Source organism: Pleurodeles waltl, chromosome 9, assembly GCF_031143425.1.
Source record: "Pleurodeles waltl isolate 20211129_DDA chromosome 9, aPleWal1.hap1.20221129, whole genome shotgun sequence".
Taxonomy (NCBI): domain Eukaryota; kingdom Metazoa; phylum Chordata; class Amphibia; order Caudata; family Salamandridae; genus Pleurodeles; species Pleurodeles waltl.
The window spans coordinates 1,158,488,507-1,158,516,162 of NC_090448.1; positions in this window are offsets into that span (position 1 = coordinate 1,158,488,507).

Consider the following 27,656-nt stretch of genomic DNA (forward strand, 5'->3'; position numbering starts at 1 on the left):
CAACACCAATCTCTAATGAACCTTTACGTGGCAAACTATTGGTAAGAGCAGCATTTCTAGATATCTCAAAGTTCGTAGGAGAAAAACATTTACTCTTGGACTACTAAAGTAGATTCTGCCTAGGGTGAGGTACTGAATCACCTCTAATTGCGATTTGGCCCGACCTAAAAACATAGTCACACTCAGCACAAAACACCACAAAACCTTGATTCAAAGACTTAAGAAATGGATATTGTGGCCACCAGTTGTGCTTGGTTTCATCCTACTTGCACAACATAACTAACTTGATTCTTATCCTCCCCTTCAGGTTGAGCCTTTACAACATAAAGCTGGAATTCCACAAGGATGTATCATACACCCCTCCTCTTCGACATTTACATGAAAAACTTACCAGAGCTAATCAACAGCTATGAGTACCTGTTACAGTCATGCCAACGGCACTCGGATACTTCTAAAATTGGAAAACCCCAAGAACATAAGAAAATCAAAACTCAATAGCTGCTCCTCAGCCGAAGATCAAGGGATGACACAGAATCCTCTGAGACTTAATATTTTCACATGTGGCAAATTGAAAAGCTATGACCCTTTATCTTTCTGGCCAGGTGAACTGGGACCTCTAACAAAAGTAGCCAAAGGTGCATGCAATCTTGGAATTGTCATGGACTCTGATCTGTCTAGTAAGACCGAATTAACAAACTGTCTAAATCTACCTTCTGTACCATGTAAACCGTATGATGCGTCTTCCCACATCTTGGATTCCATAAACAATTCAAGCAACAACATCACTCATCCTTTTAAAATGTTGGTAATGGTCTATAGCATATCATCACTAGCAACTGTGAGAAAGCTGCAGAGAATTCAGAACTCAGCATCAAGATTACTCCTACACGTAAAGATACAAACCCACATCTTTCCTTTCTGAAGGCCCTTCGCTGGCCGAAGGCCTCAAGAAGATCTTCTTTCAACTATTACACATTACTCACGGAGCAGAAAATGGAAATGGTTGCAAATTCTTACAGACAAAACTCACCAAATACCTGTAAGTCACAAACTTACTTTCCAGACTGGTACAGTGTTTAATCATTTCCACGTACAAATAAAAAATATTAGGTGGCACTACATTCCCTTTACTGGCTGCCGAGTAATGGAATTCCCTCCAAACAAAGATAAGAGCCACTATCAATCATTTTGACTTTGGAAGCATAGTGAAGAGCTGGTTATTTCCAATGTGATTACCATGGAACACTGGTAGATTTTCTCAGCAAAGATGAGAATCATTGCAAATACAGACTCCTCTATGTGCCAACAGAGGACCACATGCAGTATCTGTCTAAGACCATGAACACATCAGTGCTACCACCAGATACACATAGGCCCTCATTACAACTTTGACGGGCGGCGGAGGCCGCCCGCCAAAGTTGCGCCGCAGGAATACCGCACCGCGGTCTGAAGACCGCGGCCGGCATTCTGAGTTTCCCGCTGGGCAGGCGGGCGGCCTCCTTAAGGCCGCCCGCCAGCCCAGCGGGAAACAACCTTCCCACGAGGACGCCGGCTCGGAATCGAGCCGGCGGAGTGGGAAGGTGCGACGGGTGCTACTGCACCCGTCGCGTATTTCACTGTCTGCTATGCAGACAGTGAAATACAAGCGGGGCCCTCTTACGGGGGCCCCTGCAGTGCCCATGCCATTGGCATGGGCACTGCAGGGGCCCCCAGGGGCCCCGCGACACCCCCTACCGCCATCCTGTTCCTGGCGGGCGAACCGCCAGGAACAGGATGGCGGTAGGGGGTGTCAGAATCCCCAAGGCGGCGCAGCATGCTGCGCCGCCTTGGAGGATTCTGACGGGCAGCGGAAAACCGGCGGGAGACCGCCGGTTTTCCTGCACTGACCGCGGCCAAAGCGCCGCGGTCAGAATGCCCTAAGGGGCACCGCCAGGCTGTCGGCGGTGCTCCCGCCAACCGCGAGCCTGGCGGTCACAGACCGCCAGGCTCGTAATGAGGGCCATATTGTCTTAAGTCTTGTTTGAACAGAACATAAGAAAATGGTGGATGCCACCTGGTAGGAGTGCCTGTTCCTTTACATCTCGACTTCCATAACTTCAGGTCAACTCAACCAGACAAGTACCCAGCACAGTATGCTACACTGTGAAGTTGCGGACTATGAAGCCGAGAAGTTTAGACAACTGTATTGCAGTCTATGTCAAAGAATGCAACTCACCACTAATGTAGATCAAATCTATTGATCAAGTTGACAATTGCAGTGACCTCCAAATAAGAAAAGAGAACCACAGATTACTCAAAGACATTTAAAACAAATGCCTGTTGAATAATATTATGACACATAGAAACAGAAATTGATTTAAAAGCGTTAAGAGTAGGCTTATTGTGGTTGGCATTTGACAAGGTTCATAGAAGATGGGGCTCAGGTGAAGGGACCCCACCCCTCACCTGTTTCGGATAAAAAAGAGGGTCTGTCAGGCTGAGCAAAGGTCAGCCTGACAGACACTCTTCTGGTTCAGGCCAGGCATCCAGGAGTTGCACATGCCATCAATATGTTGGCCCTGAGCTTCCTGAGCTGAACTTTGCAGGCTGAGGATTTCACAGCCCTGTGGACATGACCACCTCAGCCTGGTAAAAGTGCACTGAGACCCTCCCCCTCATAATGAGGGTGAGTGCAGTGCTTAATTTGAGCCAGTGGTTTCTGGTGCAGGGCAGCAGCACTTAATTTTGAGGGATGGCACTTATTTTTCTGCTTCAAACATTTACTGCAGGGAAAAGACTCATATGGGAAAGACAGAGGAAGAGAAAAACGAAAAAGCGTCACAAACGGAGAAAGCAGAACGCTGCATGAGTGAGCTGAAGGGGCAGGGAATGGCTGTAAATGGATTAAAGAGGCCTGAGATGGTTTTAGGATTAAGCTGCCTCAGTATTCCGTGCTTGCACATTTAATTGCAGCAGCTGCATGTTTCAAGGGAGAGCTTTGGGCACCGGCACGTTTTTTTATTTACAAATTAAGCACCAGGTGAGTTTCACTGATTACCGAGATCTGGGAGCTTCAGTTTTAAGCCCTGAAGTGCCCAGGGCGGAGTGCCAATCACTGACACCTCGTCACTGAGTGGGGTGGAGTCAGCAGTCTCACTGACCCATCCCACTATTTGACGAGTGAAGGACTGCTGCCTTCCTTTACTGGCTGACCTAGGGAAGGCAGCAGTCCCAACCCTCCTGGTACTTTCCAAGGTTTTCTGCTCCAGGTGTTGCAGGACAGTCAACCTTTATGTTTTTTAATGTTTGGTGCATGCCCGTGTGTATGTATAAATGAACAAATTTGTTATGAGTGCTGTGAATGGGTGTGTGCGAGCGTGTGTCTGAATGCATGAGTGTGAGTGAGTGTGTGTATATGTGTGCATGTGTGGCCCGCCCGTCTACCCCCGCCAATATTGCTGGCTCCCACTGGTTCATAAAACACCCTCCTATATTCTGGAGTGATGTGATCCTGGTAATCAGGCAGTAGGACAGAGGGATGATGAATCATAACAATAGACACTTGCATTCTCCTGTTGTGTTTTTACATCTGCAAATGTAAATACCAGTGCCTCTACTGAGGGATAGTACACCATAGGCGAGGTTTTAACCTCCGATCATGTGATGAGCAGCCTCCTTCTTCTCATGCTTGTGTACAAATCAGATATGGCTCTGTTTGAAGCCTTGGGCATACATTACACCTTGAGCACTAAGTGGTTGGCAGTAATCTGTACAGCCATGGATGCACACCGTAATCCACAGTGCAGACAGCAATCCACAGATCACTCTCCAATGTGCACAGGGCCAATGTAGATCTCACAACTTGTACCATACTTTGAGCCAGATTTACAAGGCCATAGCGCCTCCTTGCACCGCATTAGCGTAATTTTTTTATGCTAGTGTGCCTCAACAAGGCAAAAATCACTACAGCATATTTGCGACCCCTGGCACCACATTATGGCCCTCATTCTGACCCTGGCGGTCCTAAACCGCCAGGGCCACGGGCAACGGAAGCACCGCCAACAGGCTGGCGGTGCTTCAGTGCCCATTCTGACCGCGGCGGTAAAGCCGCGGTCAGAAAAGGGGATCCGGCAGTTTCTCACCGGACTTCCCCTGGGCCAGAGAATCCTCCAGCGCCGCCATGGGGATTCCGACCCCCTTCCCGCCATCCTGTTCCTGGCGGTAAAACCCACCAGGAACAGGATAGCGGGAACGGGTGTCGTGGGGCACCTGGGGGCCCCTGCACTGCCCATGCCACTGGCATGGGCAGTGCAGGGGCCCCCTAACAGGGCCCCACAAAGATTTTCACTGTCTGCTATGCAGACAGTGAAAATCGCGACGGGTGCTACTGCACCCGTCGCACCCCTGCAACTCCGCCGGCTCCATTCGGAGCCGGCTTCCTCGTTGCAGGGGCTTTCCCGCTGGGCCGGCGGGTGATCTTCTGGCGATCGCCTGCCGGCCCAGCGGGAAAGTCAAAATGACCCCCGCGGTGCGGTCTTTCGGCGGTTTCCGCCCAGCGGGCGGCACCTGCCGCCCGCCGGGCTCAGAGTGAGCCCCTATGTCTGCACCATGCATAATGTATGCAAGGGCGACGTTATGGCGCTAGGGGGTACCCAAAAATGGTGTAATACAATCTACAAGGTTTTATTGCGCCATTTTTGGCGTCATTTTTAAAGGACTCACCCAATGGACATCAATGGGCCTCCTTACACTTTGCTGCACTTGCATCAAAATGTTTGACGCGAGTGCAGCAAAGTGCCACAATAGCGTCTAAAATGTTGACGCTATTGGCTTAATGTGTGCCATGGTGCGCCATATTGTAAACACGGTGCACCCATGCTGTCAGGTGGCGGTAGGTGGGTGCAAGAAATCTAGTACAGATGTGCCACATTCTTGTAAATCTGGACCTTTTTTATTATGTTAAATAGGGCTCGGGCAACACCAGCGACAGCCACACCGAACAACCGGATGACCATAAACCATGGTAAGTGACTTGAGTGCTTCAGCAGAGATGTGTAAGTGTGGGCATTTTACAACTGAAGTCCCCTTAACTGACCTCATGGGGGTGTAGAGGTCACAGAGGGGTACATGACTTGAGCACTTCATCAGAAATGGGTAGGTGCAGGCTTTTTATAACAAAACCCACCTTCACTGATATCCTGGAGAGGTGTAGGGCTCACAGAGGGGGGAGTGACGAGTGCTTCATTAGGGGTGAGTATGTGTGGGATTATTATAACAGAAGTTCCCTTCATTCAGGGTCACACTATGGAGGAAAACCGACCTGGCCACTAAAATAAAAGATAGGTAAAAAAAGTGGCCACATTTGGAAATCAGGCCAGCTTTGAACCTGTAGTGAAGCACTGAATGGGTATTTTGCAAGGTTTCGGCGACTGCATTTAGTATCAGGACAATTAAAAGTGAAAATATGACCAAACTGGCCATAAAATAGTCCCACACACTGTTAAAAGCAGGCCCACACACTGATCTGACAGACCAGTCAATCGTTCACTACCTGACTGTCCTGAAGGCCAGTCCGACCCTGCCTTCCCTGCCCTACGGGAGTGCACGGGCCACAGAGAGGTTAGTGACTTGAGTACTTAACCACAGATGGGTAAGTGTGAGCTTCCTATGACAGAGGTTCTCTTCACTGACCTACTGGGGGGCTGTGTGGCCCACAGAGTGGTAAGTGACTTTACTTCAGGAGAGATGAGTGGGTGGGCGGCTCTGTGGTCGTTTGTATCACAACTCCTACTTTTGTATGCAATACCATGGTTGAGTCCACCTTGACTGTCCACCAAAAAAGTACTTGTGCAAATAGTATCGAGTCAGGAAGCTCACAGCAGAACACAAGATAATAAACAACAAATGTAAGAGAGCACACGGGACAGGCTCCACAGCTGTGCGCATCAGAGATGACAGTGGTTTATGGATGTCCATGAGTGCACAACACCACCTTGCACTGGGACAACAACACACGTTATCCAATAGGAAATATTACACAAGGCAAGCAGAGCCTCCTTCCTCAGAGAAAAATTCCAGCCAAATACACCGGCTCGTTCATTGAGATTCTGAAGAATCCAGAAGATGGTACTTGAAAAGAAGTTTCTGTGCAGACACCTACATTCTTTTTTAAGCATGTTACATCTGATTTTCATTTTTTTTTTGTTAATCACTCAGGCAAAGGTTTGGCATTTCTTACATACCTTTGAATGTATTTGTTTTTTTATAAAACTTTTCATTTTCTTTATTAAGACGTACATATATATAAACCTTAAAAAAGAAACCCAAGAACACGGTTTTCACAGCTTCTCCTGTGTATAAATTGATATTGTTATAGTTTATAAAGCGCAAAGAATTCCCGAGGGCGTCTTGGCGCTAGCACATGAAAGGAGAGAACAATATAAAAGGCAAGAGACAAACATTTAAGTAAAGCCTGGACCAATACTGTAGCTCATAAATCCAAGTTTTTAGATGTTTCCTTGAAGCATGTCAAGTTAAGCTGATTTTGTAACCTGGGTGGGCAGCTTATTTCAAAGTGTACATGTTAAAAAGACAACCCCTCCCCCCAGGCACTGTATTACATTTGGGTATAATTACCCTTTTGTATGCGTGTAATAAAGGGCATATACCAGGAGAAGGGCTTCCTTATACCTGGAGAAGGACTATCTCAGTTACTCTGGGTCTGCTTTATGCAGAGATTTGTGGGCCACACAGAGGCCCTCATTCCAACCCTGGCGGTCTATGACCGCCAGGGTGGAGGGCAACGGAAGCACCGCCAACAGGCTGGCGGTGCTTCCAGGGCCATTCTGACCGCGGCGGTAAAGCCGCGCTCAGAAAAGGGGAACCGGCAGTTTCCCGCCGGTTTTCCCCTGGCCCAGGGAATCCTCCATGGCGGCGCTGCTTGCAGCGCCGCCATGGTGATTCCGACCCCCTTCCCGCCAGCCTGTTTCTGGCGGTTTACACCGCCAGAACCAGGATGGCGGGAACGGGTGTGGGCAGTGCAGGGGCCCCCTAACAGGGCCCCATGAAGATTTTCACTGTCTGCTTTGCAGACAGTGAAAATCGCGACGGGTGCTACTGTACCCGTCGCACCCCTGCAACACCGCCGGCTCCATTCGGAGCCGCCTTCTATGTTGCAGGGGCTTTCCCGCTGGGCCGGCGGGCGGCCTTTTGGCGGTCGCCCGCCGGCCCAGCGGGAAAGCCAGAATGGCATCCCCAGTCTCCTGACCGCGGAGCGGCCATTTGGCGGTGACCGCATGGCGGGCGGCAACCGCCGCCCGCCGCGGTCAGAATGACCGCCAGAGTGCCTTAAAAGCGACTCACTTTCTGAACAGCAGCCAGTTGAGCTCCACTAGCTTGGAAGAAACCGATTTAAACCTGGATACCCTCAAAAGAATACAAGCAGCATTCTCTGTTCACTTTGTAATCTATCCAAAAAGCATTGCTGAATGCCCAAATAAAGGGCATTGCAATAATCCAGGCTAGAGAGTACCAGTGCCTGGACCGCTGCTTTCTGCAGATCAAAAGACACCAAAGGAAAACTCTTCCTCGACATTCTTAAAAGACCGAAACAGGTGGAAAAAAGCTTATAGATCTGATCAGAGAAGGTAAGATCGGAGTCATAAATCACTCAAACTTCTTAACTTTTTGAACAGGAAGAGGAAGGGGACTCAAGTGTTGTAATCACCAATCAATATCCCAAAAGGAAACATCCTTAGCAAAAAGGAGCACCTCGGTTTTTTTCAGAATTTAGTTTAAGGGAATTTTGTCTCATCCAGTCAACCATTTCACTCATACAGCTGTTGAAGCACCGCGAAACATCCTCCACATCGCTGGAAATTGATACCGCAATTTGGGTATCGTCAGCATAGAAAACAGTCGAAAAGCCAAAAGAGTGAATCAATCTTGCCAATCAATTTTAACATACACATTAAACAATGTGGGGCTCATTGACTAACCCTGAGGAACACCGCAGGGCGCTGAAAATGGTCTAAACGTGAACTCTCCTAGGGCAAGAGACTGCTCCCTGTTACTTATGAAAGAGTGAAAGAGATCCAACGCTGTTCCACAACTTCCTATCTTTTTCAAACGATACAAGAGGACAGGGTAACTCACTGTTGAAGGCAGCAGATAGGTCCAATAGGATAACGGCATCCTTCCCTCCCTTGTCCATAAAGGATCTGATCTCCTCAGAGACCGCCACCAGAGCCGATTCTGTACTATGATTTCTCCTCAAACCAAATTGGTAGCCGTCTAGATTTTGTTTTTCTCTAGGTAATCAAAAAGAACCATACTAAGGTGCTTTTCGAGAATTTTCGCCGACATCGGCAAGTGTGATATTGAGCAAAAAATTGTTTCCTCCTTAGGGTTGAGAAAAGCTTTTTTTAATAAAGGGATTATCAAGACCTTTTCCAGAGAGCGGGAAAGAGTCCGGATCAACTAATATTGTACAACAGGGAAATGAGGGGGGCCTGCTACCGTCCCAGCAATTTCTTGGAGGAGTTTGCAGGGGGAATTTTGAGAGTTTGGGATACATGGGTCCTGAATTCCCAGCACTAGAACCAGAAGCATTAGCAACACAACTAATGCCAAATTCCTCATAGCGGCCTCTGCCATATAAGGTATGATCGGCCATATGAGCAGCAGTATTTACCAATGGGTTTAGATTAAAACAGCTCATATTATCCAGGAGTACTACATTTTCATTATTAGTGGAATCCTCTAAGTGAAGGTTAAACTCTCCTAAGATGGTGTAGTTTGAGTATTGAAAGCAGGTCAAGCGATTATAGTAGCCACTGAGCATGTCATATATCAGCGACAGAGAAGAACACGGACCATTGACTAGTTGCACACACTGCTCAGCAGCTATAGCACAATAATCCATTCCACGCCCCCATTCTATCATTAATGGTACTTTTTTTCGTTGTTTAAGTTTGTATTCCGAAAGGGGATATTAGAGGCTTTTGCTCATCTTTTCGGTTATTATACAGACTTTCAATTGAAAATAAGAAATATATATATATATATATATATATATATATATATATACACACACACACACACACACATATATATATATATATATAGCTGAACATTACATGAGGAGGTTGGGAGACAGTCTACAAGATTGTGCACTTCAACTGAGGATTACACACATACACTTCACACTTTCATATTTCACGTTAAGGCACAGTGAGAGAGTGCCTTAAAGTGGCGTTCCTACTGCCTCTGCAAACCTGTGGCTGTGCTACACCATTTAAAGTTGAGGGAATCGCTGGTTACCCTCAACAGAGCTGTTACCCTCACCAGAGCTGCAGCTGACTCCACCAGTGGCACCCCTGTCCCTGTTATGTTACGGTATGTGTATTTCGTAAAGCGCACTATCCCCAGCAAGGGTATCCTGGCACTGAGGAGGTGCGTGCGCCTGGCCCTATCTATGGTAGGTTGGTTAGTTGAAAAGCCAGGTCTTCAGCTTCTTGCTGAATTCAAGACGAGAGAAGGATGCTCCGATGAGGGGTGGAAGGTCGTTCCATACTTTAGGGGCGATGAAAAAGTATGCTCGACCTCCTGATCTGGGTCTTTCTATGCGTGGGGTGTGTGCACGTGGGAGTCTTGTAGAGCAAAGGTGTCTTGGTGGTTTCTCTGCCTGTGAATGCCATTCGAACGATGGTGGCCACGTGCAGGGAGAATACAGAATGGCCTTGACGTGCATCGAGAAAATGTTTGATTCCCAACTTGGCATCCAGGTATTCCTGGAGATTAGTTACACTCTTCTCCACCCAGAAGCCAGTAAGCTGCATATTTCTGATTTCCTCGTGCCTATACACTGCACATCGCTACAACCTTCAAGTACCATTCCCAGACACACAACATACACTTACGGCACTATCCCTGTATTGATAGGCACACACACTAAACACATGCTGTGCAGCGCTGCCCACCAAACCGATATAGGCCAAGGGCGAGTTAAGCACACAGCAGCGGAACTTTAAATTAATGAGCCCCTAGGCCTCACTCCGGTGACACAGGTAAAAAGTTCTGTCGATTCCTACTGATGACTACACGCCTTGCTGAAACCACCCTGTTTGTGCTCCTTGTGTGCTGGTAAAGGCAGTAGCTTTTCACGACCATGAGGGTAGTGCTTTAGATGCCACCCTCAGTCCAAAAAGACCACAATATATAACATTGGCCTATGTCATGGCACACACGCTTGATCCGTGTTCACCCATGACAACAAAAATCAGCGTCAGGGATCCAGACATCATTACAGTTGGGGCGCTAAGTGCAGGGGTGCACATCCTTTACCATCTGAAGGACTTTTCTGTTCCAACAACTTCCCAAATGGCTGCTGTTTTTTTTTAAATCTCCGCAATTTGAAAACAATTAGCTGAAAATCATGAACCTGATGCACAGAAGCTTTGCCAAGATTTAAGATGGTTTTAAGACTGTCTTAAGCCAAGAAACAAGGCTGTTTTGCAAAGGTTTAGACCAGGTTTAAGACATCTTAATTCACCGTTTTTTAAATCACAGCTCTCTAAGCTAGGGAAAATATTTTGTAAACCAGCCCATTCCTTCTTGATTTAAGGCAGGTAAAAAATCATCAGATATCAGTCAGTTCCATTCTCCACTCATTTACGTCATCAACCTGAAACCCTTTTCACTGATTGCAGAGCGATGCAACCTGTCTCAGTTTTGCTACCAGAAACTCTAAAATGAGTGTAGACTTTGTGTGATCCTTCACTGATTTTGTGAAGGTTTTTCCATTCCTCACCTGTGAAGGTCCTATTTTTTCTGGAATTTGATTCTGCAAACATTGGGGGTCATTCTGACCTCGGCGGTAAAAGGCTCTTAACGCCGGTCAGAAGACCGCCAACATACCGCCGCGGCCGCGGTAAACCGCCACGGTCATTCTGACCCACAACTGCCAAACCGCCAAAAACCCGACATCCACTGAAGCCCGCCTCATCAGCGGTCAGCGATAAACTGGAGATGACCAAACCTCCACCGTCACGCCAACACAAACACGCCCATGCCATTACGACCCACGAATCCACGCGGCGGTCTTTCAACCACGGTATTCCATTGGCGGTACACACCGCCGCGCTCACAATACACACACCTTTACAAAACACAGCCACATTGGACAATTCGAAATACACACACCTGATACACATACAAACAACACACCCACACACCCATCACCATATAAAACACACACCCACATCACCCCCAAACCCCCACAAATCGAAATTCAGAGACAAGGCGCAATACACAGAGAGAGAGCACAGGGAACGCAAAGCACAACACACACAGGAACCCAACATCATCACCCACACCACATCTACGCACAAAACACCACACACCACCACACTCATCACCACAAACACCACCCCACACCTCATCCACACCACCCCATGGCACCCCAAAGACACCCCAGGTTCTCGGACCAAGAACTCAGGATCATGGTGGAGGAAATAATGAGGGTAGAGCCCCAGCTCTTCGGCACACAGGTGCAGCACACCACAATAGCCAGGAAGGCTGAGCTATGGCAAAGGATCGTCGACAGGGTCAACGCTGTGGGACAGCATCCCAGAAATCGGGAAGACATCCGAAAGCGCTTGAACGACCTACGGGGGAAGGTGCGGTCGATGGTGTCAAGACACAACATCGCTGTGCAGAAGACTGGCGGCGGACCCCCACCCACTCCACCCGAATTCACAGCATGGGAGCAAGAGGTCTTGAACATCTTGCATCCTGAGGGCCTCGCTGGAGTAGGCGGAGGAATGGACTCTGGTAAGTCTAATCTCAACTACTTCACCCCCCCCCCAACCACCAGCATGCCAACCCACACCCCCACCCTCACCCCTAACCCCCCAGCACACATACTCCCTGATAATGTCTCACCAGCACAACCCACCCAACCCAACCCCAACCCCTGAATGCCAACACAAACCATGGACACCCATCACCTAAGCATGACCACTGCACATACCCATCCCCCCCCACAAACCACCCTCACAACTCCTCCCACATGGGACTGCCAGCACTGGGGGACAAGGGCACCCACAAATCGCACGCCATGGCACACACAAAATCAATACCCATACTATTTTACCCCTGCAGGGCCCGAACGCCAACACACCGGCCAGGAGGGTCCAGATTTGTCCATCCCACCCCCAGAACAGGCCCCCAGTGATGACAGCAGCTCTGTCGACCTAGAACCTGATGACCAGCCCGGACCATCGGGGACCTCTGGACAGTCGGTTACCCTCAGTCAGCCACAGGCCACAGCAGACCTACCCCCCTCTGGGAACACCAGCACAGCACCCACCCAGCGGGCCCATGCCTCTGTCTCCAGGACAGGTCAAGCAGCGGTGTGTCTACCAGTACAGGGCACCCAGGGTAACCCACAACCCCAACAACAACAGGGACCTGGGGGCACTGGTAGTGGGCACACCGTCCAGGGGACAGAGGCCCAGGAACAAAGAGGAACTGGGAGGGCTGCTGTGCGACAGAGGGAGGACAGGCCTAGGGAACCCACTGTCCAAGAGGCCCTCACCACCATCATGGGAGCGTACCACCACTCCCAAGAGACGATGGCGACGGTCCTGGCCAGGTTGCAGGAGATCCTGCTTCTACATGAGCAACAGAATATGGGGTTCCGGGAAGAACTGCGCAGCATCAGTTCCGCAATGGGTACAATGGTGGTTGCACTCAACCAGATTGTCACCACTTTGCGGGACCATGTGGCCCCCCACAGGGCCCCTGCCACTAGCATGGAGGAAGAACAGCACACCACCTCCGCCGGCGCTAGTGGTCAGGAGGCCCCGACACAACAGCAACGGCCCTCCCGGACCCCACCCTCTGCAGAACAAGAACCATCCCGCAAGAAAGGCCTGAGATCTAGGAAGAAGACAGAGTAGGATGTCAAGACCCCCGCCATGCACGGAAACCCCCGGATGTCATCCCACTGTCCCACTTGTTCACCCTGTCCAACCTTCAAACTGCCCCTGCTCCACCTTCCACAGGCATATGGACAATGGACCTGTAGGACCGACAGTCTGGACACTGCCATGGACATGCCTCCACCATCACCCATCACCCTTTTTGAACTATACACATATTTGAAAACTTCAATAAACACAATTATTGCACAAAAACCAACTGGATTCTGCTATCTATTTATTTAAACCAAATGTATTCGATATAACCAACAAAACATTTCTATTTACATTGTGATGACAACATACCAGTGTCACACAGCGGTAGTCCATGGGGAAAAAAACCAGAGGGCACTCCGTGGGGATCAGATCACTGAAATAGGAAGTGATATACACAACTAAGTTACCATACATTGGGGTGAAAGGTCAGACAGTAGAGAGCCACTACAGTTACAGATACAATACAATGCAGGAGTAGATTATTACCTGTGTGTCACTGGAAATACTGCAGTATCACTCTGTCCCTGTTGTCTGTGTCGTCCTCTTCGTCTTCCTCCTCTTCACTCTCCGCAGGCTCCACAGCGGCCACAACACCACCATCTGGACCATCCTCCTGCAGGAAAGGCACCTGGCGTCGCAAAGCCAGGTTGTGAAGCATGCAGCAGGCCACGATGATATGATACACCTTCCTTGGTGAGTACATTAGGGATCCACCAGTCATATGCAGGCACCTAAACCTGGCCTTCAGGAGGCCGAAGGTCCGCTTAATCACCCTCCTGGTACGCCCATGGGCCTCATTGTACCGTTCCTCTGCCCTGGTCCTGGGATTCCTCACGGGGGTCAATAGCCAAGGCAGGTTTGGGTAACCAGAGTCACCAATTAGCCACACACGGTGTCTCTGTAGCTGTTCCATCACATAAGGGATGCTGCTATTTCGCATGATGTACGCGTCATGCACTGACCCTGGGAACTTGGCATTTAAATGGGAGATGTACTGGTCAGCCAAACAGACCACCTGGACATTCATCGAATGATAACTTTTTCGGTTCCTGTACACCTGCTTATCGTCTTTTGGGGGAACCAAAGCCACATGGGTACCATCAATGGCACCAATGATATTGGGAATGTGTCCAAGGGCATAGAAATCACCCTTCACTGTAGGCAAGTCACCCACCTCAGGGAAAATGATGTAGCTCCGCATGTATTTCATCAGGGCAGACAACGCTCTGGACAACACCTTTGAAAACATAGGCTGAGACATCCCAGATGAAATGGCCACGGTAGTTTGAAATGATCCACTGGCAAAAAAATGCAGTACTGACAGCACCTGCACTAGAGGCGGAATCCCTGTGGGTTGGCGGATGGGTGACATCAGGTCTGGCTCCAGCTGGGCACACAGTTCCTGTATAGTGGCACGGTTGAGTCTGTAGGTGAGTATGACGTGTCTTTCTTCCATTGTCGACAGGTCCACCAGCGGTCTGTACACGGGGAAGATTCCTCCGTCTCCTCGCAAGTCCCAGCGGACGATGCCTAGGAAGGACAACATGGAGCACAGAGTCAAGCAACCCACAGGTAAGTGCCCACAGCATGCACAGTACACAAATCTCTCGGGATTGAATGGCTAGTATGATTGTCGGTGCAAGGCCTAGCCATGTGTGACGCAGTAGGAATTAAGCCATGTGGGCCCTTGAAATGGCGGCTGCCTGACCTGTGAAGTGTGACAATGTGAAGTGAGGTCATTGCGCAAGCGTGGCACAACGTGGCGGTAGGCGGTCGCAGTCCGCGGCGCAAAGCCGCATTGGACAACATTGAACCCTATGGGTTTCAGGAGCCAATGGCGGTGAGCGCCGGCGGTCGCGGTACACACCGCCGCGGTACGCACCGCCGCGGCCGTAACCGCCATTTTCTCTCTGCTTGATCACACGAGACCTGAGCATCCACAGGAGAGGACCTATACTGCAAGTGCTGCTGTGACCTCGGTCTGGAAGTGACAATGGCTGCTGCGACTGGGGAAAGGGCCCCTGCCTTCAGTTCCGAGGAGCTGGAGAAGCTCGTGGACGGGGTCCTCCCCCAGTATGCGCTACTCTACGGACCTCCAGACCAACAGGTGAGTACACGGGGGGCAATGCATAGTGCCCAATGCCCGGGTTGAGTGGGGAGGATGTACGATGGAGGGGAGGGCAGCGAATGACGAATGCATGGCACGACAGATGAGAGCATGTGCCACATGGCAAGGTTGGGGAGGGGGGGCCACTCACATCGAGCATGCAGAAAAGTGATGATGTTTCTCTTCCCCCCCTGTACATGTCACATAGGTCAGCGCCCATCAGAAGATTGACATTTGGCGTGCCATCGCCAAGGACGTCCGGGCCCTGGGGGTCCACAACAGAAGGGGCACCCACTGCCGCAAGAGGTGGGAGGACATCTGCCGCGGGAGCAGGAAGACCGCGGAGGCTCTGCTGGGGATGGCCTCCCAACCTAGGAGGGGTGCCAGTCGTACCTTGACCCCCCTGATGTCCCGGATACTGGCGGTGGCCTACCCTGATTTAGATGGGCGCTTGAGGACATCACAGCAGACACAAGGGGGTGAGTACCAGCACATTCAGCTATTTTGCGCGCAGTGGAGGTGCCTGGGTGGGGCAGGAGGGCTGTGGGTATCCCTAGGCCAAGGCGATTTCTGTAGGATAGGCCCGTCCGTGAGGTATGGTCCTGTGCACCCGCCCCCCACCTCAGTAGGGTGCCTAGTAACGCGATTCATGGACCAGTGTATACTGTGTGGGCAGTTGTCGCCCATAGGCTTGTAGGGCATGTCCCAGTGAATGAGTAGTGTACCCCAAGTGCGCAGCGTAGTGCAGGGGGCTTCTGTGTCTGTCCTCTCCGCCAACGGTGTCCCCAATGCATGCACTCAACTTGTCTTTATGTTTTCCACCCCCCCCCATTTTCTTTGTTTTTCTGTGAACGTCCTCGGAAGGGAGCTCCCTTGCGGTGGCGGCAACATCCGTGCCCACCGATCCTACAGGTACAGCCGCCACCCAGCGCACCAGCTCCGCCCTCCCAGCAGCCCCTCGGCCTTCGGCCCGTGCCCGCAAGGCCAGGAAGCCGGCCATCTCCTTCGCCCCAGGCACCTCAGGCCCTGCCCCAGTCACCCCTGCTGCCCTCAGTGAGGAGGTCATTGACCTCCTGAGGACCATCATTGTTGGGCAGTCTACCCTTTTGAATGCCATCCAGGGTGTGGAGAGGGAGGTGCATCAAAGCAATGCATACCTGGAGGGCCTTCATTCGGGTCAGGCTGCCCATCAACGATCGTTCAATGCTCTGGCCTCAGCACTGACGGCAGCGATTGTCCCTGTCTCCAGCCTCCCTCTTCTGACTCCCTCCACCCAGTCCCACTCCCCTGTTCCTCTGCCTATCCCATCCACACCTACAGACCAGCCTGCACACACCTCAACACCCAAGGGCAGCTCATCCAGACATAAGCACCACAGGACACACAAGCATTCACCCAAGCAACATCCAGATGCAGACATGCCAACAGTCACTACCTCCTTTGTGTCCCCCACCTCCTCGTCTCCCTCCTCCCTCCCTGTGACGTCTCCACACACACCTGCAAGCACACCACCATCAGCCATTGCACCCATCACCAGCACACCCTCCAGACCAGTCCGCACACGTGCAGTCACCACCCCCACTGCCATGTACACGTCCCCTGTGTCCTCTCCCAGTGTGTCTGTCACCCCCGCTTCCCAACCACACAAACGCAGGCAGGCACCCAAACAACAGCCATCCACCTCACGTCAGCCTCCTGCCCAAGCACCTGCACCCAAAGACAGCACACTTGACTCTCCTACAACCACATCCTCTTCCTCTTCCTCCACTCCCATACCCACTCCAGCTACCCTTCCCATGGCTCCAAAGAAAATTTTCCTCTCTAAACTTGACCTCTTTTCCTCACCTGACCCACCCCCTCCATCCCGTAAGAGTTCCACAAACACCTCAGCCACCACCAGCCCAGCAACTCCCAAGAACGTCGTGCCTGGTTTTTGGAGTCCGCCCTTTCCTTGGGCTGGGACATCGTCCAGCAGCAAAGGCACAGCCAGCCCCCCCCCCTGGGAAGAGGAGCAAAAAACTGAAGGGCAGGCGCGACAGGCCTGATACGCCTGCCCCCAAGGAGGGTAGCCTTGAACCGTCACCTGCCACATCGGGTAAGGGAGCCAAGGGCCACGGACAGTCTGCCAAGGAGGGCAAGGGCAGCAAGGAGCAAAAGGCAGGGAGCAGCCGATCTGGCCATGAGGGCCCCACCAGCCCCATTCCGGGGGTATCAGAGGAGACCCAGGGCCCCAGGACTCCATCACAGGAGGGCCCCGCAACTGAAAGGTCCGATGCAGACTGAGCGGCAAGTATTGGCCAGGTGTGGTTCACTGGAAACCCAAGACAGGCACCGCTGAACAGGGCCCCGCCGTCTCAAGCACCGCTCCGCTGGGCCCTTCCTGTCAAGCACCGCTCCGCTGGCCACCGCCGTCTCAGGCACCACTCCGCTGGGCCCTTCCTGTCAAGCACCGCTCCGCTGGGCCCTTCCTGTCAAGCACCGCTCCGCTGGGCCCTTCCTGTCAAGCACCGCTCCGCTGGGCCCTTCCTGTCAAGCACTGCTCCGCTGGGCCCTTCCTGTCAAGCACCGCTCCGCTGGGCACCGCCGTCTCAAGCACCGCTCCGCTGGGCCCTTCCTGTCAAGCACCGCTCCGCTGGGCCCTTCCTGTCAAGCACCGCTCCGCTGGGCACCGCCGTCCCAAGCACCGCTCCGCTGGGCCCTTCCTGTCAAGCACCGCTGGCCCATTGGCAGTCCCGGTTCTGTGTCGGGCAGGCCTTCACGACGCACTCTGCCCACCATGCCTCCTCCATGACCAGTGGTCTCTGTAATCCACCTGATGGACTGTGGCTTTGCACTCCCCAGGATGTAACAGTGGGCAATCCACCCACTGTAGAGACTTGTGAGACTGTGGCTTTGCACTCCCCAGGATGGCACAGTGGGCAATCCACCCACTGTAGAGACTTGTGAGACTGTGGCTTTGCACTCCCCAGGATGGCACAGTGGGCATGGAGGGCCTTCGTGGATCTGGCGTCGTGGACTCATGTGGCTGAGGTGCCCCCCCTTCCCTTCCCCCTGAGGTGCCTGTTTTTTATTTTTGTGATGCCCCAGCAGTGTTCTCTCCAATGGACTCAATCTCGTGTGTGGGCTTTGCCCATGTGTTGCTGCACATTGGCCCACGGACATTTGGACTTTGAAAGACTGGGCCGGACTTTTGCTACTTGTATGGATATAGTTATAGATGTGTATTAATTCTTCATATATTGCTAAGGTCGCTATACTTTATTGTTGCAATAATATAGTTCTACTTTTACATTCATTGCCTTTTGTCTTTGTTTTTTTTTGGGGGGGGGGGTTTGGGGGTGTCACTCTGACTTTTTTATCTGCATAGGTGTGTAGGTATTTCGGTGGGGGTGAGGGTGGGGGTGGGTGTGTGGCGTATGTGTGTGCCCGTAACCTTTCCTCCTCCCCCCTCCCCTGTGTCGTAGGTGCAGTACTCACCGTTGTCGTCTGCGGCGAGGTTCGTGATCCTGGAAGAAGAGCAGGAAGGCAATGGCTGGGAGGATGTGGAGTTCGGGTTCCATGCTGTTCCGATTCCGCGTGGAGTGTGTCGAGGTAAGCGTTTTCCATTGGAGATGTCTGTTTCCGCCGTGTTTTTATCGGCGGGCTCCCGCCCCGGAAAAGGTGGCGGATTGGTGAGTCGTGATAGGGTGGGCGGTACATTGTCTGCCGCCTGCCTGTTGGCGGTGACCGCCGCGCTGTTTGTTTGTACCGCCGTGGCGGTCGGAGTGTTAATGCGGCGGCCTGTGTTGGCGGTTCCCGCCAGGGTCAGAATTCAATTTTTTGGGCCGCCAGCCTGTTGGCGGGTTGGCCGCCGCTTTAACACTGACCGCCAGGGTCAGAATGACCGCCATTATTATTTAGTGCTCAAAACGATGCTCTTGAAGGCACACTCTGTAGAAAATAGAAAGCGCTATCCTCCCCTGCAGCTCCATTGCTTGCAAAAAATGAATTTGATCGAAATTTCGACTTGTTGAACAGTAATACTGAATCAAATTGAGGAATGAGTAATAATATTAATGAAGACTCAATTCTATTGTTGGTGAACCTCTTGGCATCCTGCCCAACTGTATTTTGTCTGTTTTGATGCTCCATGTATTTCCTGTTTATGTTTGTTCTCACATTTAACCATGGCACCAAGGAGTGGCAGATGTTCCAAGAGGAGGTGTCATGATAGGTTTGGTTCTGAATGCTGGAGGCAGTGTGGAGACCTTTGAGAGGCTTTTCACTACAGAAAAGGATGGCTCGCTGGGAAAAACTTCTCACGGAAATGTGAAAGGTATCAGGAGTGAGCTACAGCAAAAAGCAGTCATTCACTCATTCACTGATCCCTCAATCAAGCAATTGCATTTGTATAGCGCTCAGCTGCTTCAACAGAAGGTCCCGGCGCTCAAAGCAGCGACTGAGAACAAACCGGCAGCAGGAGGGTGATCTTGGTCAAACAGCCAGGTTTTTAGCTCTTTTTTGAAGCATTGCAATTGACGGGCAGGCGAAGTTTAAGTGGTACAGAGTTCCACAACTTCGCCGTCAGTACCGTAAATGGCCTGCGTCTGCGGCGAGATTTAACAAATCTGGGAATACACATGATCCGGAGTTTATTGGATCTCAGTGATCTCTCTGGATGAGATCGGCCGAGTCCGTTTCTCAAATAGAGTAGACCTTTGGCATCATTGGATCAAAAAGCAAGGGTAAAGGACTTAAAATTGATCCTTTTCCCCAGTGGGAGCCAATGTAGCTGCTTTAGGTTGGGTGAAAGATGTTGGCAAAAAGGGATCTTCCGTATCAGCCTGGCTGCTGCATTCTGAATGATTTGGAGTCCGAGAGTCCAATAGCAAGGGTATGGACCACGGTTTGGGTGGGTTTCCTCCGGGACAACATGCAGCAGCTTGCTGACAGATCTAAGTTTCAGGAAGCAGATCGAAGAGATCTGCTTGATTTGTGTTGCAAAAGAGAGGTCGGAATCAAACATGATGCCCAGGTTCCTTGTCGATGTGGAAGGCGATGGAGGCAGGTGAAGTTCCTCAGGCCTCAATCAGAAGAAGGATCTCCTCTGCTTCTGATGCATTCAGGTCCGTGCCCTGACACCAAGATATAGACATGAATGAGTGATATGTCATGGTCCTAGGTATTTCTTTTTGTCCTTGATCCATACTAGTGATATCTCATCAGGAGAAGGGTGTATTTCCCTGAGGAAGTAAGTGATTATTTGAACCTAAGAATCTGATACAGGAAACCCAGAGACATGTAAAGCACTGAAAACAATATAAAACTTGTGGGCTGCTTTACTAAGGAGTTTCCTAAACTTAAGTCTGTTCTAAGAGTGTCTTAAACAAAGACATTTGGATTTGATTGACTAAGATATTGTCTTGGCTAAAGATAGTTTCCTTTCTGATTTAAAATATTCTTGAAACTGTTGTGGATGTTCTGCAAAAGTTATTCCCTAGTTTATTAGCCATAAGTCGTTCCTTCTAGTCTTAATACAGCTTTAAGAGGATCATAAACCAGGTATTTTTATATTTGACATCATTTGCTCCTTGCTTAAAAAAGTGTTAAACGTCTGTATGTTTTAAGTGTGGAAATGTCTTAGTAGATTAGGTCCTCTGGCCTCACAGCTCAAGAAGGACAACAATACTGGTTATGCTGGGAGGTATGGGTTGAACTGGGAGACATGATACTGCTTATGGTGGGTGGTATGGGTCATGCTGGGAGGTATTGGAAGGGACGCAGCCTGGTCAGTAAGATTTTTTTTTGGGGGGGTGAGCTGGCATATAATGTTAAAATACCTTATACAACAAGCAGGGTGTCGTAGAGAGGGGCTTAAGGGGCAGTGGGAAGGGAGAGGAATGCAGATCGATAGGGGTACAAAGTGAGAGAAAGCATATTATTTTGTGAATTAACCAACATTTTGAAGTCTTTCCAAACAGAGAGAGAGAGAGTGCGTTTTTGTTTGTGTGTGTAAATATTCCTGGTGAAATCCAATAGACCCCTCACCATACCCGACTGAAAGCACCTGCACCCAACGAAGTATCACACATTACATTTATTAGGGTGATGTAGCACCCCAAAACCCCCCTTCCCCCCGAATCTACGCCCTTGGGTATTGGTTATGTTGGGAGATATTGGTCATGCTGGGAGATAGTGATGATGGTGGGAGGTACTGGTCATGAAGGGAGGAATGGCACTGGTCATGCTGGGAGATACTGGTTACGTTGGGAGATATTGGTCATGCTGGGAGATAGTTGTCATGCTGGGAAGAATGGCACTGGACATGCTGGGAGATACTGGTCACGCTGGGAGATATTGGTCATGCTGGGTGATAGTGGTCATGTTGGGAGGTACTGGTCATGATGGGTGGAATGGCACTGGTCATGCTGGGAGATACTGGTCACGCTGGGAGATATTGGTCATGCTGGGTGATAGTGGTCATATTGGGAGGTACTGGTCATGATGGGAGGAATGGCACTGGTTATGCTGGGAGATAACGGTCACGTTGGGAGATATTGGTCATGCTGTGAGCTAGTGGTGATGCTGGAAAATGTTGGTCACAATGAGAAGAATGGTTCCGGTCATGCTGGCAGATACTGCTCACACTGGGATATATTGGTCATGCTGGGAGATAGTGGTGATGCTGGGAGATATTGGTCATGATGGGAAGAATGGCTCTGGTCATGATGGGATATACTGGTCACGCTGAGAGATATAGGTCATGCTGGGAAATAGTGGTGATGCTGGAAAATGTTGGTCACGATGAGAAGAATGGCTCCGGTAATGCTGTGAGATATTGGTCATGATGGGAAGAATGGCTCTGGTCATGCAGTGAGAAAGTGGCCATGCTGGGAGACATTGGTCATGATGGGAAGAATGGCACTGGTCATGCTGGGAGGTATTGGTCATAATAGGAAGAATGGCACTGGTCATGCTGGGAGGTATTGGTCATAATAGGAAGAATGGCATTGGTCATGCGGGAGGTATTGGTCATAATGGGAAGAATGGCTCTGGTCATGCTGGGAGATACTGGTCACACTGGGAGATATTGGTCATGCTGGGAGATAGTGGTGAAGCTGGGAGGTACTGGTCATGATGGGAAGAATGGCACTGGTCATGCTGGGAGGTATTGGTCATAATGGGAAAAATGGCTCTGGTCATGCTGGGAGATACTGGTCACACTGGGAGATATTGGTCATGCTGGGAGATAGTGGTGATGCTGGGAGGTACTGGTCATGATGCGAAGAATGGCACTGGTCATGCTGGGAGGTATAGGTCATAATGGGAAGAATATCTCTGGTCATGCTGGGAGATACTGGTCACACTGGGAGATATTGGTCATGCTGGGAGATAGTGGTGATGCTGGGAGATATTGGTCATGATGGAAAGAATGGCTCTGGTCATGATGGGATATGCTGGTCACGCTGAGAGATATAGGTCATGCTGGGAGATAGTGGTGATGCTGGAAAATGTTGGTCACGATGAGAAGAATGGCTCCGGTAATGCTGTGAAATATTGGTCATGATGGGAAGAATGGCTCTGGTCATGCAGTGAGAAAGTGACCATGCTGGGAGACATTGGTCATGATGGGAAGAATGGCACTGGTCATGCTGGGAGGTATTGGTAATAATAGGAAGAATGGCACTGGTCATGCTGGGAGGTATTGGTCATAATAGGAAGAATGGCACTGGTCATGCAGGAGGTATTGGTCATAATGGGAAGAATGGCTCTGGTCATGCTGGGAGATACTGGTCACACTGGGAGATATTGGTCATGCTGGGAGATAGTGGTGAAGCTGGGAGGTACTGGTCATGATGGGAAGAATGGCACTGGTCATGCTGGGAGGTATTGGTCATAATGGGAAAAATGGCTCTGGTCATGCTGGGAGATACTGGTCACACTGGGAGATATTGGTCATGCTGGGAGATAGTGGTGATGCTGGGAGGTACTGGTCATGATGGGAAGAATGGCACTGGTCATGCTGGGAGGTATAGGTCATAATGGGAAGAATGGCTCTGGTCATCCTGGGAGATACTGGTCACACTGGGAGATATTGGTCATGCTGGGAGATAGTGGTGATGCTGGGAGGTACTGGTCATGATGGGAAGAATGGCACTGGTCATGCTGGGAGGTATTGGTCATAATGGGAAGAATGGCTCTGGTCATGCTGGGAGATACTGGTCACACTGGGAGATATTGGTCATGCTGGGAGATAGTGGTGAAGCTGGGAGGTACTGGTCATGATGGGAAGAATGGCACCGGTCATGCTGGGAGGTATTGGTCATAATGGGAAAAATGGCTCTGGTCATGCTGGGAGATACTGGTCACACTGGGAGATATTGGTCATGCTGGGAGATAGTGGTGATGCTGGGAGGTACTGGTCATGATGGGAAGAATGGCACTGGTCATGCTGGGAGGTATAGGTCATAATGGGAAGAATGGCTCTGGTCATCCTGGGAGATACTGGTCACACTGGGAGATATTGGTCATGCTGGGAGATAGTGGTGATGCTGGGAGGTACTGGTCATGATGGGAAGAATGGCACTGGTCATGCTGGGAGGTATTGGTCATAATGGGAAGAATGGCTCTGGTCATGCTGGGACATACTGGTCACACTGGGAGATATTGGTCATGCTGGGAGATAGTGGTGATGCTGGGAGGTACTGGTCATGATGGGAAGAATGGCACCGGTCATGCTGGGAGGTATAGGTCATAATGGGAAGAATGGCTCTGGTCATCCTGGGAGATACTGGTCACACTGGGAGATATTGGTCATGCTGGGAGATAGTGGTGATGCTGGGAGGTACTGGTCATGATGGGAAGAATGGCACTGGTCATGCTGGGAGGTATTGGTCATAATGGGAAGAATGGCTCTGGTCATGCTGGGAGATACTGGTCACGCTGGGAGATATTGGTCATGCTGGGAGATAGTGGTGATGCTGGGTGGTACTGGTCATGATGGGAGGAATGGCACTGGTCATGCTGGGAGGTATTGGTCATAATGGGAAGAATGGCTCTGGTCATGCTGGGAGATACTGGTCACACTGGGAGATATTGGTGATGCTGGGAGATAGTGGTGATGCTGGGTGGTACTGGTCATGATGGGAGGAATGGCACTGGTCATGCTGGGAGGTATTGGTTATGCTGGGAGCTAGGAGTCATGCTGGGAGGGCCTGGGGTCTGCTGCTTTTAAACACCCTTGGCCCACGCACACCCCAGGAGAACCCGGTTTACAGAATAGGAACATGCGAGCTGACAATGAAACATAAAGGTTGAATATTAACTCCAGGCTCCTCCAGATCCGCGCGCCTCCCCAGTCTGCAGGTCTCGCGCCCCCTCGAGTGATATATATCCAGTTAAATTCATCGCAGCCCATACATTATTCTCTATATATGAACACACACACTGGCGCGCGCACCCACAATCGGAGAATAAACTGAATTTTATGCCTCCAACTTTATTAAATGTAATGACACGTTGCGGTGAAATATCTTTTTTCCTCTCCGGCTGCCGTGCGGTAATATATTAAAATATACACTCCCGTCCCTCATAGTTGGAGTTTATTAATTCTAACAGGTAATATTCCACTCAGGTAAATGTCTCGTTCCCGGGGGGCCCCGAGCTAACGCACATGATAGATCTCGCTTAGGAAGCCAAAGAGATATTTTTATTTGAAATCTTGTTCCCTGGGCCGGAAGAGAAGTGAGATGGAGACACAGGCTTGCGAGAACACCTGGACAAGGAGTCTCGCGAGGGAGGGAAGGACGCGCGTGGCTCGCGTGGCCACGTGGCAGGGGTGGAGCTCACGGTTACCGAGCGACAGGGGCGTAGCTATCATTAGTACAACCCTAAGGCGGTTTGTGGTCCATGGGTGCGAGGGGTCTCCTGCACCCAATTATGACCCGCTTTAACCACCTATTAGGAAGTTCGGGGGACATTTTTGTTGCTTGTTTTAGGACCCATGGAACCCCGCTAGATGGTAGTTAGGCCCAAACGCCTCATTCACTCTACTTCACACCATCAGGATCCAGCGGTTGCTGGATTTGCCGCACTGGTATGTGACTGGAAGCCATCCACAGCAGAGCGCTTTACGTATGGGGTCATAGTTCAGTTTAACAAAGTGATACTTAACTCCACAATGAACTGCATCCCCCCTACAAACTAGGCGCTGTAAAGCATCCCTTGGTAATCCACCATTTGTAGACTCCAATTGCATTTTTTAGCCTACAAACATCAGAAATGTGTTATCCTTATTACCCACAAACTATTACCTGCTCTACGACCACCTCTAAGTCAATGTGACTCTTTAGCATCCTGGTTACCTTCCATGTGATGCTCCACCCGGCTGGAAGCTCATCCCTGCCCACATGTTAGCATGCCCCCTTAGTGCCCTCTCGTCCTTGTTCTCTCGTTTGTGCCTCTCCATTGCAATTTAGGCTTGAATGCTTTATACCAGTGGTTCCCAACCTGTGGTCCGCGGACCCCCAGGGGTCCCTGACACTTTCCCAGGGGGTACGCAGGCCTGGGCTGGGAGGAAGGCACTTCTCCAGCTGGGGCCTCTGACAAACACGTGTGTGCGTGTTTTCATATTTATTACTTCCTTTGTTGAGCAGTTTTAAATGCACTGAAAAGTTCCTTGTACTGCAAAAATAAAAGTGTCAAGCTAACTCAAGTGATTAATGTATCTGCTGGAGAGAGGTGGGAGTTTTGTGCAGTGCAGTTTTGACTCAAAGGTAGCGCAGATGGTTAATATGCCTGCTGCAAAGAATGTGTATCATGCAAAAAACAGTATTTTATGTGCATGGCACAGTGGGTAACTGCTTTTGCCACAGAGATTCTTTTGTTACTATGCAGTTCATAATCATAATCTAGCACAGTGAGCTGCCATTAAAGAGCTGCATGCAAACCGCATGGTACAAATTAGAAAGTTGTTTTTTCCCTAGTCTTTCATTTGCCTTATGCTGCTAAAAAGGTTTGCTTGTGTAGAAATACATTCTTATTGCTAACGCAGTGCTTAATTTGTGCTTGTTGTTTCCGGTGCTGAGCACCGGCACTTATTTTTGAGGGCCGGGGCTTATTCTTCTGCCTCAAGCATTTGCTGTGAGCAAAAGACACATATGGGAAAGACGGAGGAAGGGAAAAATGAAAAAGCATGACAAAGGGAGAAAGTAGAAAGCTGCTAGAGTGAGCTGAAGTGGCAGAGAGTGGCTTTATATGGATTGAAGAGGCCCAAGATGGTTTAGGATTATGCTGCCTCAGTATTCCGTGTACCCACATTTAATTGCAGCAGCCACGTGTTACAGAGGAGGGCTTTGGGCACCGGCACGTTTTTAGTTACAAATTAAACACTGTGCTAACGTCATTGCTAATCACTGTGCTGTGTTCTGAATCCTAAATTTGTGCTTCTCCGGACCAAGCACTCTTAGAAAATGCCTACCAGTGTGGATGACATGTGAATCCTACATCTTGTAGTCCCCTGTAAAGTGCCCTGACACCCTACAGTGGTATGAGAGGTGCTATAAAACAAATTAAGTACATGTGACAGAGAGGCTAGGGAGAGATGAGAGGCTCTTATGGTTTACTTCCTTTCCCCTTCACTTATTTATGTGAAAAAGCTATCTCAGATCTTGCATACTAAAAAATAAAAACAGAAATCACTCCGGAAATGTAGAATCTGACCTGAGGATTCACCTTGCCTAAATAAAACCAAACATTGAAAAGGTAGTTGCCGAGATGCAGCGTCAACCTTCCCAATAAAATGTTTCGATTTTTGCATATTTTTTCAATATAAAATAATTTTATCTTTAGGAATTTGAGTATTTGTTTGGTGTGTACTTGTTATATTTTTTGCGAATTACTGTTTTAATGTTTGAAAATTACATCGTACAAATTGTTGGGGGTCCCCGGCTTCCAGTAATGATTCATTGGGGGTCCTCAGGAGTCAAAAGGTTGGGAACCACTGCTTTATACCAACATCTCCTGTGCTCCTTGTCCAGCTAAACAATTCAGACAAAGCATTAAACCTTCACTCCACAGCATTTTGATTTTCTCCCTGAGCCAGGGCCACATCCCTTTCCATATCAAATAAGACATTGTGGTACTGTTGCTGAAAAAGCCATGGAATTGACCCTGTCTCTTCTAAGCTATGGCCCCACCTCCTAAATCCCTTCATCAGCTAAAATCTTGGAGGGTCCTGTCACAAAGCAGCTCAGAAACTTCTTGGAAAATAGTAACCTTCTGGATAACTTCAGGCAGGCATTCTCATCATAGAGGGGAATCAGTTTTTGTTCCACCGTAGCAAATGATGACGCGGGCAGTACCTGCCCCTTTAAATCTGTAAGCGCCATTTGACAGCGTCAACCGTGATATTCTCAAACACTGACTCCAGGGGATGGGCATAGGTGTCAGTGTCCTCAGACAAGTTATTTCCTTTTTGACAGACATGAGTCAAAGAAACTATCTCCTTCCATTATTGCCATCTGATCCTCAGGCTTTGGCCAGTGGGGTCCCACAGGGTTTTGCCTTATCTCCTTACGGGGCGGATGTAAGAGCCCGAGCACCTCCTTGCG